Here is an 18449-nt window from a genome sequence, read left to right as displayed (position 1 = left end):
AGCTCAGTCCTGGCACTTACTGAGCTACTATCATCATCATCATTAATTCCTACCTATGCCTTTTTTCTGAGGATCCTGACACTTATAAGAATTACATCATTGGGAATTCCCTGACAGTCCAGTGGTTAGGACTCACTGCCAGGGCCCCAGGTGGATCCTGGTCGGGGACCGCAAGCCGTGCAGCACACCAAAAAAAAAAAAAAAAAGAATTGCATCATTGATTCATTTAACAAATACTATTTACTAAGCCTCAGTGGGCCAGGCACTGTGCTAGCCACTAGGGATAAAATGATAGACAAAAACAAACACAGTTCCGGTCCTTTGGTAGCTTCTGGACTAGCGAGGGAGACAGTTATTAATCAAATAATCCCACAAAATGTTAAATGACATCTGGTCATGTGAGTGAAGCCATCTCAGACCCTCCAGACCAGCCCGTCCCCCAGCTGAATACCATGGAGGACATCGGTCTTTGCCATATTGAGCAGAAGAATTTCCCAGCCAATTCCTGTCTTAATTCCTGACCCACAGAATCATGAGATATAATAGACTGATTGCTGTTTTAAGCTCCCCACCCCCCCAAAAAAAATTACATCTGTACTAAGTGCCTAAAGTGTTAAGAGAACATGAAATAGAGAAGATAAACTACATTTTAGCCTTTTTTCCTAGTTAGGATACTAGAGTTAAGGTAGGTTTAGATATAAGAATTTAGAATGGAATGATTTGACCTCCTACATCCTAAAGCTAAAAGCAAAGCCTAGGGTTGCAAATTCTCAATCCACAATCCTGCAGAAAGATTCTGGTGGTTTCTTATATCAAACTTTGTTTCACAGAAGCGCGCCCTCTTCTGGCTCTGGGCGCTTTCTCCAGCCATGCTGTCTCCTGCCGCTGCTTTTCAAGAGATTTGTGGGATATCATGCCCATTCCTTCACCAGATGTGTGCTGAGCACCCAGGCTCCAGGGGATACAGCCTGAATCAGACACAGGCTCCCCATCCTTGTGGGGCTGACAGTCATTTGAACTTCCTGACATCTCAGAGGGCAAGCTTCATAACTCCCATTTGACAGATGAGGAACTGAGACAGGGAGGATGGATAAAACTTTGCTAGGTTATTGATAATTCAGGACTAAATTTTAGGACTCAAGGGAACAAAGAACCTCCCACTGAACGTTAGACTGGGCCCAAATTCCTCACCCCCTATAGCCACACCCTGCCTCATCGCCCTCTGCTTCCTAACCTTGAGTTCCCTCCCACTTGGGAAGTCTCCTCATGGCCCCCCTGAACCAGTGGCCCACCTCCACACCTCTGTGACCTCACATGTCTTTCCCTGCCATTTCATCTCTGCAATGACTGTTGCTCCAAAGCCTGCCTCCAATCTCCCTCCTCCCTAAGACTCTCCAGCCCTCCCTGACATCTTGCCCCCTGGTGGCCCTGATAGTGTAACGTACATTTGGGAATATATATCCAAGCAGGCACCTCACTGGATATCCTGTCACAGCCTGTGGAGAGGATCAGAGAGACCTGGGGTTCAAATCCCAGATCTGCCAACTACTCACGTGGGATGTGAGAAAATGATGTCACCTTCTCAACTCTGGTGCTCTCCTGGGTACAACGTGGATAGTAGCTGTTCTGAAACTTGAGTGATATGTTTAAGGCGCTTAGCACATTGTACACACTCCACATATGTCTAAGTCATTTAACATGTTCAATCTGGTCACCTACTTGAACAGCACAATGGCCCTCAAAGCATCTAGTACAGTCTTGGGCGTATGTAGAGAGACAGCATACAAGAATTTTAAAGCACACAAAATTCTTGGGGAACACCATCTTCCACTAAAAGCAGGTGGGTACACAGATTCAGATAGCATTAAGAATGCGCTCTCTGCCACCTCGTGGAGAACAGGGCTGATACAAGAGGACTGGGCTAGGGACCCATGATATTTTTAGAAACCCACGAAAATGTTTTAATTTCGTTTAAAAATCAGAAGAGAAAAATTAACTTTTATTTCCAAAAGGACAATATATTATATATTCATCTTCCTCTGACTATTCATCTTTATAACAATGCAGTCATAAAATGAAATTTTTAATTAATTTTTATAGAGAAAGGGGTCTTCAAAGTGTCCAGGGCCCACGAAAGTCATAATGCAGCTCTGATGAAGAAAAAAAAACAGGAGTGGGAAAAGCCAACAGTGGCAAAGAAGAAAATCGCTGCATAGATGGGCTCCTCCCAGTCTTAACATCCTTCAGTTCTGGGAGTTTCTTTGCCTCAGCATGGCTGGGATCCTTTACAGAGTGTATTCTTTTTTTTTTTGGCCCTGCGGCATGCATCGAACCCAGGCCCCCTGAAGTGGAAGCACAGAGTCTTAACCACTGGACCGCCGGGAAGTCCCTACAGAGTGTATTCTTTTTTTTTTTTTTAATTTTTATTTATTTATTTATTTATTAATTATTGGCTGTGTTGGGTCTTCGTTTCTGTGCGAGGGCTTTCTCTAGTTGCGGCAAGCGGGGGCCACTCTTCATCGCGGTGCGCGGGCCTCTCACTATCGCGGCCTCTCTTGTTGCGCAGCACAGGCTCCAGACGCGCAGGCTCAGTAATTGTGGCTCACGGGCCTAGTTGCCCCGCGGCATGTGGGATCTTCCCAGACCAGGGCTCGAACCCGTGTCTCCTGCATTGGCAGGCAGACTCTCAACCACTGCGCCACCAGGGAAGCCCCAGAGTGTATTCTTAAGAGTACATTTTCCTTAAAGATGCAGACATAGAGAACGGACTTGAGGACACGGGGAGGGGGAAGGGTAAGCTGGGACAAAGTGAGAGAGCGGCATGGACATATATACACTACCAAATGTAAAATAGATAGCTAGTGGGTGGCAGCTGCATAGCACAGGGAGATCAGCTCGGTGCTTTGTGACCACCTAGAGGGGTGGATAGGGAGGGTGGGAGGGAGATGCAAGAATGAGGGGATATGGGGATATATGTATACATATAGCTGATTCACTTTGTTATAACGGCAGAAACCACACAACACTGTAAAGCAATTATACTCCAATAAAGATGTTAAAAAAAAAAGAGTACATTTTCCTAATGCTATTGGAATCTGTGTGCCCATCTGCTTTTAGGAGAAGATCTTGTTCCCCAAGAATTTTGCGTGAGTTTTAAATTCATGCGTGCAGTCTTTATCTAATACTTGGTCAATTTTTGCCATGCCCCTCAGTGGCCGGCAGAGGGCGCAGCGACTCAAATTTAGGTGTGGGAATCGGTGGTGTGTAAAACAGTAAGAGGCTGTAGACTGAAAGCCTTGCTGCTCAGAGTGGCCCTGGGACCAACATGGGTTTGACCCGGGAGCTTGTTAGAGATGCAGAGTCTTGGACCTGACCCTAAGGTGGACCCTAGACACCCAGAATCAGAATTTGCATGTTGAGAAGATCCCCAGGTAATTTATATACACCTTTAAGTTTGAGAAGCACTGGTTTAAAGTTTCTAGTCTTAGAAAGGGAAACCTGCTTCCTCAAGGGAGAGAAGGATGGGAGAGCAGCTGGCTAAGGCATTCCTCGCAGCCCCCAAATCTCCTGTTCCTTCAGCCAACCAGCCAGCATCAATTAGGATGGGATTGAAGCCACAGGAGGGGATGTAAAGGCATTTTACAGGTCACAGATGAACTGTCTTATTCTTCTTCCCTTTCAATAACTGTTTGTTGAGTGTCTACTATGTGCTGGGCATCAGCGGTACAAAAGTGAACAAAAAACAGACCCTGTTCCTGCCCTCATGGAGCTTTCAGCCAGTGAGGACACCAAGAGTGAATAATCACAAACACACATAACTACAACTGTGGCATTGCTATGAGGGCACAGAGGGCCATGAGAGAATAACGGAAGGAAGGGGACTGGTTCATACCAAATGGCTGGGAAGGCCTCTGTGAGGAAGTGAGCTTTAAGCTTGAGATCTGAAGGGTGCCTAGGAATTAGCCAGCAAGGGTGGGCATTCCTGGCAGGGGAAACAGAATGCACAAAGGTCACCAACAGGGAGGAACATGGCACACTCAAGGAACTGAAAGAAGACTGGCCTGGAGTGATGCAACGTGGGACTGAGAGGAAGGCAGAAAGCAGCCTCGCGGGGCCAGGGACCAAAGGACACAGGCTCCATCTCAGATCTTATAGAGGTGGCCTCCCAGGCCACACAGGGACTGGCACCTGGCTCTGTTTCCGAGGGTCCCTGCTCCAAATGGCCCATGTGGACATCTCAACCCGTGTCCGTTGGGTTCCCGTTCTCCCCCACGCCACACTCCTCTCTCTAACTTAACTTGCCTCAGCCTACCCTCCATCAGCTTCTTCTCTATCACTTGTCTGCTTCTGTCTGCTTCCACTCCCCAGCGTCTTCCCCTTCAACCGTGTACACCTGCTCGAGTTCTCCCCGCAACGTTCCCAGGCAACAGACCTCACCCTCAAGACAACTTCTTCCCCTGAAGAAAAGACAATCCATAAATCAGAAACAATCACCATTTATTGAGGGCTCATCCTGTGCTGTGCCAGGCACCACTTGACACTCTTTTTTTCATTCAATCCTCACAACAATCTCATTCCATAGCTACTATCATTCCAGTTTTTTAATTAATTATTTATTTATTTATGGCTGTGTTGCGTCTTCGTTTCTGTGCGAGGGCTTTCTCCAGTTGCGGCGAGCAGGGGCCACTCTTCATCGCGGTGCGCGGGCCTCTCACTGTCGCGGAGCACGGCTCCAGACGCGCAGGCTCAGCAGTTGTGGCTCACGGGCCCAGTTGCTCCGCGGCATGTGGGATCTTCCCGGACCAGGGCTCGAACCCGTATCCCCTGCATTGGTAGGCAGATTCTCAACCACTGCGCCACCAGGGAAGCCCTCATTCCAGTTTTACATTTGAGGAAATTGAAGTGCAGAGAGGGTAAGTCATTTCCTCAAGATTGCACAGCTAGAAACTGGTTGAGCCAATACTCCCTTCCCACTTGTCCTATGTGACAGTGTACTGACTGCACAGCTGTTTCAAAAGCCTTCAAAAGGAGTACCCCCTAGGCCCAGCTCGAACGAACTAATCTCAGATGTGCACAAAAATTTAGCCACAAAGATATTGGCATCCTTGTCTATAATAGCAAAAAATTTAGAAACAACCCAAAGGTCCAAGAATACAGGATTGGTTAAATTGTTGGATGTTTAGAATTCTATGTGACTAGCTATTAAAGTGATCACGTAGAAAAAATTGTCTGTGTTCATGATCTATGGTATAGAAAAACAAGATTATAAAACAGTGTTCTGGCCTGGTGTTATGTTCATGAAAACTACAATGTATAAATTAAAAAGTATAAAACTAAAGTGTATATTGGAAAGGGAGAATCAAAACTTTTGGCAGGGGTTACCTCTGTAATGGGATTACAGGTGATTTTTATTTTCTTTATTTTGATTATCTGAATTTTCAAAGGTTTCACCAGGAGCATCTATTTCTTTTGGAAAGGAGGGGTAAAAAAAAAAAATCAGGAGGTGTCTGAGTTCTGAGCCTTTCCATTTATTATTGTTACCTATTAAAAAAACAAACATACTGTTCTTCTGGGAACATTTTAAAAACATTTTTATTACAAAAGCAATCTGTGTGCTCGCCAAAAACGAAAAATCAGAGAGTACAAACAAGCAAAGAGAAGAAAACGAAAAACACATTCCTTTCTCCCCAGAGACAACCAATATTAGCACCTTCGTGACTCTTCACAAGCCACGTCTCAGTTCTGCACCAGGTACTAGTCCTTGGGTGCTCCCCACCCCACCCCCGTTGCCATGACTGGAAACATGAGTTTGGAATGAGGCTTACAGATTCCTCTGTGATCCCCAAAGAGCTCCTAAGACCGTCTGGGATCCCAGAACAACAACTTACTTAGTGTAGACCCCAGCCTGTCAGGGCACACAACTCCTTGTGGGTCACAGGGGACGAGAGCCGTCAAGGGTGAGGACCATAAGAGTGATTCCCAACATGTTTGGGATTGCAACACTCTATCATCGTTGGATTTTGCAACCCTCCTTCCCCCTTCTAAAAGAACCCAAAGGACTGCATCACAGCATTTGTATGTGCCGTTTAGTACTTTTCCATCCATGCAGCTGAAGGGAATTAAGGTTATCTTGGCTGTAAGACTATGACAACCCTCCTCCCCTCCACCCCTAGGATAATTACGGGCAATCACTCTGGGATGTCCTGGGTCAGGGCTGGGAATGGCAGCTTTGAGGAGCTGTGCAGGCAAATTCTGCCATGAGGGCGGCCGTGCCAGGCCTGGGAGGCCAGTTCCAGGGCAGGATGTCTCCGGGCCATTCTCTCTCTCGCACACACACACACACACACACACTCAACAACAACAGGTTTCCAAGGCCCACCCTGCCCATGCCCTCTTTTACTAAAGTCCCACCTCGTGGGAAGGACAGGTCCCCAGCTGCTGGCACCTGGCCCCACTAGGTCCACACCCTCAGCGCAGTCCCCAGGCAGGAAATGTCCCTAGAGCCGATACACGAGCCAAACCATTCCTGGTTTTTTCAGATGTTGTGATATCCAGTCATGGCCCAGACCCAGGGCCTACCCTCCCAACCCCAAGCTCCAGGAGTTGAGCTGGTCCCATTGCTACTCAGTACGTTCAATCTTTCTTGAAACCTCAAAGATTTTGGAGACGCTATTCTCCTTTAGATGTGGCTCCTCTCATAGATAATAATAACTATATTATAGTATATATAACTATATATATTATAACTATATTATTATAGTTTCTGTTTATTAAACTCCTGATATGCCAGGCTTTTTATAATCATGTAATGTACCCGCAGTCTTTGGAAGTAGACACAATTATCCTCACTTCACAGATGAGAAAACTGAGGCCCCAAGAGGTAGAGTGATCTGCCCAAGGTCAAACAACTAGTGACAGAGACAGGAATCCACCCAGACCTGCATGTCCACATAGCTCATGCGCTGCCCAGGAAGGTCGGTGCAGAAGGGAGCAAAGAGATCTTATAACCTTCCCCCGTTCCATTTGTAAAACAGCTACATTGGAAAACAGATCGACAAACTGCTATATTTCACCTACTATGTGCCAGGCACTGTTCTTGCACTTTGCATATATCAGCTCAATTTATCCTCATCATACCACTAGGAGATGAGTAGTTCTTTTTACAGATGAGAAAACTGAGGCAAAGAGAACAGAGTAAACTTGCCTAAGGCCACACAGCAAGTGGTGGGGTCTGGACAGAAACCCGGCTCTGGAGGGTGCGCTGCCTCTCCGATCCCAGGAGCAGAGGCCTCCCCTCTCCTAGTTCTTTGTCCTCTGACTTTCCTATGTCACCACCCTCCTCATCTTTCGGAGAGTCCACTTTACACTTCCTCATCCCTCTCTGGGTGGTGGTGGTGTTCTCTTGTGAAACTGCTTTGTGCAACTACTTCTTGTGCAAGGCTGTCTTTGATTAGATCATTATCTAGATTTCCAAAGAACTGAGAGGAAGGTTTATCAAAGCAAAGGCTTGGAGTTGCTTCTGGAGAAATTAATCAATTAATTAATCAATTAATCAGCAAGGGCTTGAGAGCAGGTTTTGTCCCCAGCCCTGTGCTGGGCGTCTATGAACACAAAAGACACCCAGGACCTGGCCTCAACTCTCAAGGAAACAACAGTAAAGACAGTATGTAGGACTTCCCTGGTGGTGCAGTGGTCAAGAATCTGCCTGCCAATGCAGGGGACACGGGTTCAAGTCCTGGTCCGGGAAGATCCCACATACGGTGGAGCAACTAAGCCCGTGCACCACAACTACTGAGCCTGCACACTAGAGCCCGTGAGCCACAACTACTGAGCCCACGTGCCACAACTACTGAAGCCCGTGTGCCTAGAGCCCGTGCCCTGCATCAAGAGAAGCCACTGCAATGAGAAGCCCGTGCACCGCAATGAAGAGTAGCCCCTGCTTGCCACAACTAGAGAAAGCCCGCGCACAGCAACAAAGACCCAACACAGCCAAAAAAAAAAAAAAAAGACAGCATGTAAGCGTGTGCTCTGTGTGCTGGGTCTGTGCACAGCTGTATTTTATAAGATATACAGGAGAGGAGTCAGAAAAGTTGTTATGAAGGAGATGGAATTTGAAATAGGGTTTGAGAGAAGGGGGCAAGGAAACCTTGTTCACTCTGATGGAGATAACAAAACTTGGCAGAAGGAAAAAAAGCAGTCCAGGCGAGAGAAACAACAGAAGTGTTTTCTGCATCCAAATCAATCAGATCCTCAGAAATAAACTAAAGAGAGAAAAACTGGGATTATTTTTTCTGCCAAGTTTTGCTATTTCCATCAGTGAACAAAGAAAATCTCTTCCCCTAGCTGTGATGCTGCTTCTGGAATTGAAGAAGGGTGCTCTGCCTCATATGTCCACCAGGCGGCAGAGCTGCTACTCCTGTCGCTAGAGCTCCAAGTACAATTAATCCAGCGAGAAAGGTGAAGGATCCCAGACTCCTCCTCAAATCAGCAGGTTGGAACGGCCCTGGGCCAGCGGTGGGCACCAGTCTTCTCAGTCTTAGCTGCCTACAGTCAGGGAGGAAATAGAATATAGAATGTAAGAGGAAGTTGGGTGAAACAGAAAGGGAAGAGAGAGAGAGAGACATTAAAGAGGCATTCCCTCACAGGATCTAACCTCTATGTACCGTGAAAAGACCTTCCAATGAGCAGAAAAGGGGTCTCCATGGGTTCAGGCTATTCTGCTATTGTCTTCTGCCTTCTGCTATTGTCTTGACTGAGAAAAGTTAATGGGAGGCTTGGGTAACTATGAAAAATAATCAACTGCTAGTCTAAGACTGGTTTCAAGACAGCCAATTCGGGCTCTCTGGACAAGGGTAGCCATTCCAGCCACTGGAAGGAGGAACTCTTGTGGTTTGGGGAGTACGACCCTCCTGGCCATCACCCCAGGCCCTGGTGTCATGCTGTGGGCTGTATGGGGCAGTAGGCATGCCACTGGCACCCTTTAAAGGAGCCCTGAAGTCAGTATTTAGCTTTACTGTACATTCCACCATCTGAGCCAGGCAACAGGGTCCTGAAACCACAAGAGCAGAGGGGGTTAGAGGGGAGGTGGAAGGGACACTAGTTTGAAGCCAGACATGTTGGCTTTTATCTGTCTCGGACTAGCTGTGCAACTTGCAGGAGTAAACCAACTTTTCTGAGCCTTCGTTCCCCCATTTGTAAAATTGAAAGGCTGAATTAGAGCAATCGTACCTGATGTGCGTTCTAGCTCTGAAATTCTGAAAAACACACACTCCTTTGGCCAGAGGAACTGGGGAATGGGCGAGGGTTGAGGGTGGAGGGCGGTAGCCGCGACCGAGCAGCCTCAAGAGTCGACCCCACCCCTGCAGTCGGCTCCCCGGCAGTAGCCACTGCGGCACTGCCCGCCCCACCCCCGCCCTCATGGCCGGGCGGCGCACACCCACGGCTCCCTCCGAGACTTCTGGAATCTCGCTGGATTCCTCCCAGGAACGTTTATTGCCCCTTACATCTGCAAATCGCTCTACATCAACAACCCTACTGCGCGAGTATTACCCATCGCTGCAATATTCCTCGTTCCGCCTGTAAGAGGAATTGCGGGGGTCTGGATTTATGAAGGTGAAATCCGAAAGTGATTTGCCTGGGATTCATTCAATAATCAGTTAGCAACAGTTAATTAAGCGCCTAATACGAGCAAGGCGCAAAGAGACGCACAAATCCAGTTACTATGGAGGTCAGAATTGTAGGGGTCCTCAAAGAACTTCACTGATATTCCAATTATGTAATGCGCCGCTCCCCTCCCCCAACGCCTGTAACTAAAAGGTGATGGACGATCTCCCCTCACAAGCCTGACGACACAGAGCCCCACCCCCAAAGTTCATTTTACCAGGCTAGGTAAAGGGAAGTGACCTTCCCAAGGTCACTTATCCCCCAAGGGGCAACACTGATCCCAGAACCTCGGTCTTCAAAGCTTTCCACTGCGCCATGGACGAGAATTTTAAGTTCAAGCCTATAAAATGTAAAATAGTGAGGCGAAGGATGGCTGTTTCCATGATTTCCGGGCACAGAGTGAGAAAATCGTGATCCCAGCTCTCCCACCCTAAACAGACGAAACAGCCCAAATCTTGGCTGCAGCCTCAACGAGACAAATGTTTGGGACCCCAGAGTTCATCCATCAGTCATCCACGCCTTCCCCCGGGGTCCCTATCGCCCCTGCCCCCCGCCTCCGCTCGGGTGTCGGGGATGGGTCTGGGGTCGCGTGGAACAGACCGGCCCGCAGAAGCCCCACGGGGGCGTGGCCGGGGACAGAGGGCGGGGAAGGCGGGAGTCCGGCTCCCAGCCTCGTCCCGACGGGCGGCGCCGTGGCTGAGCCAAATATGGGCAGAGCGGAAGCAGCGGGTAGACGTCACGGCGCCGGGTGGGGGCCGAGCTGCGGGGCAGATGACGGGAGGCGCTGACGGCACCTACGTCTCACCATGGAAACCAAACAGTAAATAGAGGAATTGCGAGCTCCTGGCGCGGCCCGACCCAGCGACCTGGCCTGAAGCAAAGGGCCGGAAGCTGGGAAGGGCCGGGAGAAACCTGGGCTTGGCAGAGGAAGGCAGGGGCGCGGCGAGGGTGCTCCGAGGGCGGAGAAGGGACGCCGAGAGAGCACCCCCTCTGACAGGTCCTTGGGAAGCCGGCTCTCCCTCAGCCCAGGATCCAGCAGGGGCAGGTCAAGAACAGAAAGAAGCCCTCCTGGATGGAAAGAAGCCTTCCTGTCCTTTTTGAAGGGCTTCCTCGGCCTGCAAGGTTGTTGGGGATATTGGTGTTTCTTTGTTTTTCCTTACTAGTGTCTAAGAATTCACACATTGGGACCGCGCTACCCGGACTCAAATTGCAGCTCCGCCACTCTAGTTGGCTGATCTTGAGCAGATCACAATCTTCTGTGCCCCCGGACTATATTATCTATAAAATAAGGGTAATAGCAGGACTTACCTGTATTTATGAGTTAATATAAATGTGTTTGTGTGTGTGTTTGGAACAGTGTCTAGTGCATTGTGAGCCTCAATTAGTGCTAGCTGTTAATTTTTATTCCTAAGCAACACAACAGTGGGTTAGTAGTTTAGTCAACTACTAAATTATACTTCTGATGTAATGGGTTTTTTCTTGATTCGTTTTTTAGTTTTAAAATAAATAAAAAGAATTTTCCGGACTTCCCTGGTGGCGCAGTGGTTAAGAATCCGCCTGCCAATGCAGGGGACACGGGTTCGAGTCCTGCTCCAGGAAGATCCCACATGCCACGGAGCAACTAAGCCCATGCATCACAACTACTGAGCCTGTGCTCTAGAGCCCGTGAGCCACAGCTACTGAGCCCACGTGCCTCAACTACTGAAGCCCGCATGCCTAGAGCCCGTGCTCCACAAGAGAACCCACCGCACTGAGAAGCCCGTGCACTGCAACGAAGAGTAGCCCCCGCTCTCCGCAACTAGAGAAAGCCTACCCAACGCAGCCAAAAAGAAATAAATTTCTTTAAAAAAAGAAAAAAGAAGACTCAACAGTAATCCCAGCAACTATTTAGAACTTGAAACAACAAAAGATTTTTTCCAGAAAGAGTATTTTGTCACTGATGATGTCTAGAATTCCCAGTTCATGGTGTTAATTAAAAAGCAGACCAAGTTGAACTGGTTTTATTATTACTTTTAAATTCTCAGCAGGTAATGTGGATGACACACATTGTGTGTGTTTTGTGGATGACAGACCCTAGTGTGATCCCAAGTAATTCCTGCCTCCTGGTGTCCATGTTGGGAATTTGTGTGATTCCCTCCCCTTGAGGTGGAACCTGAGGCTTGCTTCTAAGCAACAGAATATGTGGCAAAGGTAATGGGATGTCACCCCTAGATTATGTCGTGATGTATATATATCTCCATCTTGCTAGCACACACTAGTAGGTTTTCCTGCTGGGCTTGATGAAGTGAGCAGCCATGCTGAGGAAGCTCACAAGGCAAGGAGCTATGAGCAGTCTCTAGGACCTGAGGGTGGCCTCCGGCCAACAGCCAGCAAAGAGCTGGGCCTTTGTTATAAAATCACAAGGAAATAAAGTCTGCCAACAACCCGGATGAGCTCAGAAGCAGATTGTTTCCCATTCAAGCATCCAGCTGAGAATGAGCTTGTCTGACACCTTGATTGCAACTTTGTGAGACCTTGAACAGAGGACTGAACTAGGCTGTGCCTGGACTCCTGACCCACAGAGACTGTGAGATAATGAATACGTGTTGTTTTAAGCTGCTCGATTTGTGGTGATTTGTTATACAGAAACAGAACACTAATCCACCCTCTTTGCCTGTACCTGGCACTTGCTTGGTGTCCCACTGTAGCACTGCATACGCTGCTCAGACCTTCTACCCTAAATGATGTGGTGTGGGCCTCTTCAATGCATTGCCACAGTCGTCATCTGATATCATCAATGTTTTGAAGCTGAAGGGGAGGTTTGAGATTTTTGAAACCCACTCCTGATTTGGTAGAGGAAACAGTCTCAGAGAGGTTAGCATGTCACCCCAGGTCATAAAAGTACATATTTAGGGGCAGATTTAACATTTTAGCAAAACAGTTAAGCACTTTGGACTTTAGAGTCACAGAGAGCTGATTTCAAATCTAAGATCTGCTACTTAGCAGTTGTGTGACCTCGGTTAACTCAACTTTTCCTAGATCATCTTCCTATTGGTAAAATGAGGATCCTAACTGTATCTTCCTCATAGGTTTGTGGTGAGGACTAAATGAGAGTATCCATTCAACAAAACAATTATTGTGTGCCTGTTATGTGCTAGTTGCTAGAGGCAAAATGATTAGCAAAGCTAATCTGGTCTCCGATTTAGCGTTGCCTGTAAAGTACACAGCGCAGCCTGGAACGTAGCAAGCACATGTGAAATGCTGACCATTATCAATATTATGTCCTAGGTTCTATCCCAACCACATGCCTCCAGACAAGCTCTACAAATTGACATCATAGAACCTCTGCCATGTAATTCCAACTGCCTACATCCCCTCCCCACCCCAATATTCCACAGGTATCTTGAGCTCAGTGTGTCCAACACAGGACTTACCTTCTTATCCCCCAAACATGCTCTTCTTCCTAGAGTCACAAAGTCATTGGGGGACCCACAAGCCTCCTTGTGGGTCAAGCCTGGTAAAGCTGGGAGTGAGCTTGGATTCCTTCCTCTCCCTCACCTCCCACATCCACTCAGTCACCAAGTCCCAACAGTCCTACCTGCTAATTACCTCTTGTTCCCTCCCTGTTCCCACCACCACTGCCTGGGTTCAACCTACACACAATTGAACTAAGTAAATACCAGGCTCTTCATGATCTGGCCACAGTTACCTCTTCTTGACCTGTCTCCAGCCCCCTCCACTTTGATGTGGCAATATTGATGTAAATGAAATCAACTGTACTTATATGATGCTCTATAGTGTACATCTCCCACGCACTCTTCCCCCAGCCCCGCATTTTATAGTCCAGCAAAACTAACTGCGTTGTCTTCTGGGTCTGTGCCTTTACAGCGTATATCCCTCTGCCTCCTGGAATCCTCCCTCTGCCACTTGCTCATCTAGCAAATTCCATCCATCTTTGAAGCCCAGCTCAGCGGTCACCTTCCCAGAGACTCCCCCAGATAGAGTTCATCACTCCCTCCTTCTCATAACCCCTGCACATCTCTTGTCAATTTTCACTGCTACAGTGTGTGTAATACGTTTATGTGTCTTTCTCCCTTTCCAGGCCAGGAACTCCAGCCTGTGTCTTCTTTGCATCTGAATTCAGCACCTGATACAGAGTAGACACCCAGAAACTTTTTTTGTTTAATATTTATTTATTATTTATTTTGGCTGTGACAAGTCTTAGTTGCAGCATGTGGGACCTTTGTTGAGGCATGCGGACTTCTTGGTTGCGGCATGCATGTGGGATCTAGTTCCCAGATCAGGGATCGAGCCCAGGCCCCCTGAATTGGGAGCATGGAGTCTTACCACTGGACCACCAGGGAAGTCCCTGGAAACTTTTTTTTTTGGCTGTGTTGGGTCCTCATTTCTGTGCGTGGGCTTTCTCTAGTTGCGGCGAGCAAGAGGGCTACTCTACATTGTGGTGTGCGGGCTTCTCACTGTGGTGGCTTCTCTTGTTGTGGAGCACGGGCTCTAGACACAAGGGTTTCAGTAGTTGTGGCATGCGGGCTTCAGTAGTTGCAGCACGCAGGCTCAGTAGTTGTGGCACGCAGGCTCTAGAGCTCAGGCTCAGTAGTTGTGGTGCACGGGCTTAGTTGCTCCGTGGCATGTGGGATCTTCCCGGACCAGGGCTCGAACCTGTGTCCCCTGCATTGGCAGGCGGATTCTTAACCACTGCGCCACCAGGGAAGCCCCCTGGAAACTTTTTATTGAATGAGATGAAGTCCATGCTTGCTCCAGAGGATATATATTTTCTCCCTTGACCCCCATCTCCCTAAATTATAAAGCAATAAATAATAGCTCACCTTTCTATAATACTCCTGTGTGCCCAGGCACTGTAATAAGCTCCATACATACTAACTTATTTAATGCTCACAACAACCCCAGAGGTGGATACAATTATTATCTCCCTTTCACAGATGAGGAAACTAAGGTGCAGAGAGGAGAGGTAAACTGCCCACGGTCAAGGAGCCAGGATTCAAAGCTGAGTCCATGCTCTGAACCACTCTGCTATATTGGATCCAACTCCTCGAATCCAGATTAATTTATCATGTTTCTTTGATAAGTTTAGCTGCAATGACAGTCTCATGATTGACTAAAAAGCCTGAAAATGAACCACTGTTTCTGTAGCTCTGACCCCAAATTGCTCCCCAAAGTAAACGTGGGAGCAACTGGGACCTGTGCCATTTACCCTTATTATGGAGGTGCTGCATTTTGCTCCACTCGCTTTAGCAGGGTCCCCTTCCTACAGGCCTGCTTCTAATGTAGCTGACGCTCCAACCCCTCCGGGTTCTTATTCTCATCAACTGATTGAACCAAACCTCAGCACCATGTCAGTTTGAGCTGAAAGTTAAAACAGTTTATTAGTTAAGAAGATCTGATGACCATCAGAACAGGCAGCCTCCTTGGGACAACAGCCAGAGCCCTTTCTGCTCTGTGTCCTCTTGGGCAGCTGAACAGTGCTCGAGAAGAGCAAAGGAAAGGCAGCTTAGATTAGTCCGTGGATCGGTGTGTGGAGCCATTGAAATGAATTGCGTTACAACTAAACCAGTTTATGCTTCTGTTGCATTCACCTGCGTGCAACGTGGAGCTCTATTGAGCCAGCACCCTTCAGGGACTTTGAACTCGTTCATCAGGAGTCAATACACTTTATTCCCATCTGCTTTTGCCCAGGTCTTGGCATATTCTTGTAAATGATGATTGTGATAATGATATTGATATTGGTAATGATCGTGATAGCCGCTGACCCTATTCTTCTATTCTCATGCAGACTAAATTGTAAGTTTTATAGTTTAGCACACCAAGTGCTAGGATCCAAAACTCAAATGCATTTGTGTGATAGTCTGAAATTTTTATTTTATATCAATGAGAGTGAAAAACATTGTTTTGTTTGTTTCCTTGAAGATGATGATACTTAAATTTACATATGCATCTACTCTTCATTTGGTATTGAAACAAATTTCTCAGTTTGTAATTAGTCTAGAAGTGTCACTGACCTGCAGTATACTTGTATTTTTTGGTACCCCTCAAAATTCCTTCCCAAGCCAGCTAGTTCATCGTCTTAATATTGTAGAACTCTTGACAAGAATTTTTTTTAAAACGAGAGGCCATGCTCTTTCACTCAGGAAGAAATCTAAGAAGAACACAGCTCGTCTTCACTGTTAAGTTCTAGTTCTCTTCCTTTAGATGTTTTTGTCAATTTTATCCACCTTCATTCATTCATCCATCTCCATTCATTTAACAGGCATTTGAGTCCCTAGTAATCCTTGGGGCTAGAGAGGTGAACAAGACAGAAAAGGTCCCTGCTCACATGGAACTTACAGGCAGTGGTGAAGGGTGGAAAATTGCTAAAAAGGGAAAGGAAACATAAATAAGGTGTTGCAGAGAGTGATAAAACGACCTGCGAAGGCTTCTTGGAGGGGATGTTCTTTGAGCTGAGTCCTGACCAACAGGAAGGAGCCAGCCTGGGAAAAGAAGCCCAGGCAGAGGGACAGCAAGTGCAAAGGTCCTGCAGCAGGGACACGCATGCTATGTGTCAGGCATGGAAGGAAGGTCAGTGAGCAGAGTGCCTGCAGGGAAGAGGGACAGGAGATGGTGGTGGAGAGGAGTCAAGAGTGAGCTCTTTAATATTTATAGCAAAACAGCGCAGCTTAAAATGCTCTGATATTCAGCGTTCAAGTGATGCTCATATCTCATTTATATTGTGAGGAATATGATTATTCTGTGTTTGGAGGAAGTCTCACACACAGCTGAAAGATTGAATTTTTGTTTTCGAATTTTTTTTTTACTTGAAAAACATAAAAACTTCAGCTGATTTCCTTAGAGTAATCTGAAAACTTTTACTTTGCCTCTGTCTCTACTTTGTCCATTAATTAAAGATAGCATAATTGATTTACTTTCCTTCACGCATGGAAAGTTGCTGTTGATACAAATTGTTAGAACAGATTGTTAAATGCTACCCTTTAATTTGGAGAATTACACAAGATGCAGGGATGTGCAAAGGTGATGCAGAGTCTACAATCCACTATTATATAAAGATAATTCTCTTTTCTTCTACGCTTTTTCCATCTAAAATTAATTTGGAGCTGGAAGCACAAAGGCGGTGCATTCACTTTGAAGTTGAATTGGCAGAAGTAATCCAGGGAGGCAGCAGAGGAATTCCAGGAGCCAAAGATGGAACTGGGGTATATGTTTGAAGCCAGACATAAAAGATATGAAATCCCCATTGCTTAATATCATAACAGGGCCTAGAATAGGAGAATTTAGAGAGTATGTGTGGAATACATTTCTGCCTGTGGAAATAGTGCAGAATTTATTCATTTATCCACCCAGCAAATATTTGTTAACCCTGTACTATGTGCCAGGCACTAAGCCAGGTCTGGGGATCCACTAATGAACAAATTAGACATTCTCCCCATAAAGAAATGACACCCTCGCATCCTTATTTCCATCTCTTGCTATTATATGAGTATCTTTTGTATCAGCGAACGATGGTGCCCTGAGATAGTCATTTTGTTGAGACCAGTGTAAGGCCATATCGTGTGGGTAGGGATAGAGTCTTTCCCAAAAGGAAGTTGACATTCCCAATGTCCATCACCCATGGGAGTTGTTGAATCCTGAGTCAGGAAAAGAGGATTTGGAAGGAGCCCCTTTAGCTAGAAAGAGAGGAAATTCCTTTCTTCTCTTGATCCCATGAGAATGGTGGGCAGAGAGCTTGGTGGGACGTCAACCCAATGGCGGACCCTATAGGCCCTCTGAGAAGCCTGTTAAAGAGATTCTCTGTGTGCAAGGCCCTCTCCTGGACCTTTAATGCAGGCTTGCTGATGGAGCAGCCTGGTCTCAGCTGGGCTATGGTGAACTAGAAGAAGGGTCTGCGTGCAGGCAGAGGCCAGGGCTGTCAAGTGAAAAGCAAGCCTCTCTCTCTAATCAGCATGGGGCTGACCGAAGCCATTAGTCAGGTCTCCAGGAGTTCAGTGTCCAGGGCTAGAGGTTTAGCTTCCCTTCCCCATCTGAGAAATCTGCTTCCATGGGTTGTTATTACTGTACATGTAGGGGATCCAGCTGGTTTCCTTCAGATATCTTCTTGTTACTTGAGATCTAGGTGTTAGTTACAGTAATTCTGTATCGAGTTTAGGTCCTATCTAAAGGCTACAGAAAATTTACCCTCTGGACAGCAAACAGGGAGTCTAAGGCCATTTTCATTATTGCCGGACAGACAAAAATAATATGCAAGTGATGTGTGAGAGATCAGTGCTCTTAAGAGCCTAAAGCAAGTTGCTTTCAAATGTCAGTTATTATGTGAGGAGCTGGGAGATCATAGGTGTGAACACCACCCTCAATGGAACTGTCATTTTAAATTAAAACTTTCAACTTGGCTGAGTATGACATCGCATAACCACCCAGTGATTTTTATTATCACCAAAGCATTAGAAGGCTGGCCCTGAAGCTCCTCTTCCACCTGGCATGGGTGCAAATCTGGGCTCTGGCTTCTGAGCTTGGCGCCCACATGATAGCAGAGAGCAGGGGAGGAAGGACGCCGCCTCCTCTCTTTGTGGTTGGTACCTGTGCATGAAAGCACCCCATCACCAGAGGTGTCCCAGACAAAGGTCATGTTCTTCATTAAGATGATAAAGCTTCTAAGTTAAAGCTTATTCAGTCATGTTGACTTCTCCTTCTCGAGCTATCATGTAACTTTTTATTTACCGAATGATCAACCATTGTTTGTACTGTCTGAGATCTCTCGAATTCTCAGAGCCAGGTTTTTCTTC

This window comes from Balaenoptera musculus, chromosome 2 (assembly GCF_009873245.2).
Source record: "Balaenoptera musculus isolate JJ_BM4_2016_0621 chromosome 2, mBalMus1.pri.v3, whole genome shotgun sequence".
NCBI lineage: Eukaryota > Metazoa > Chordata > Mammalia > Artiodactyla > Balaenopteridae > Balaenoptera > Balaenoptera musculus.
This window is presented reverse-complemented; position numbering follows the sequence as displayed.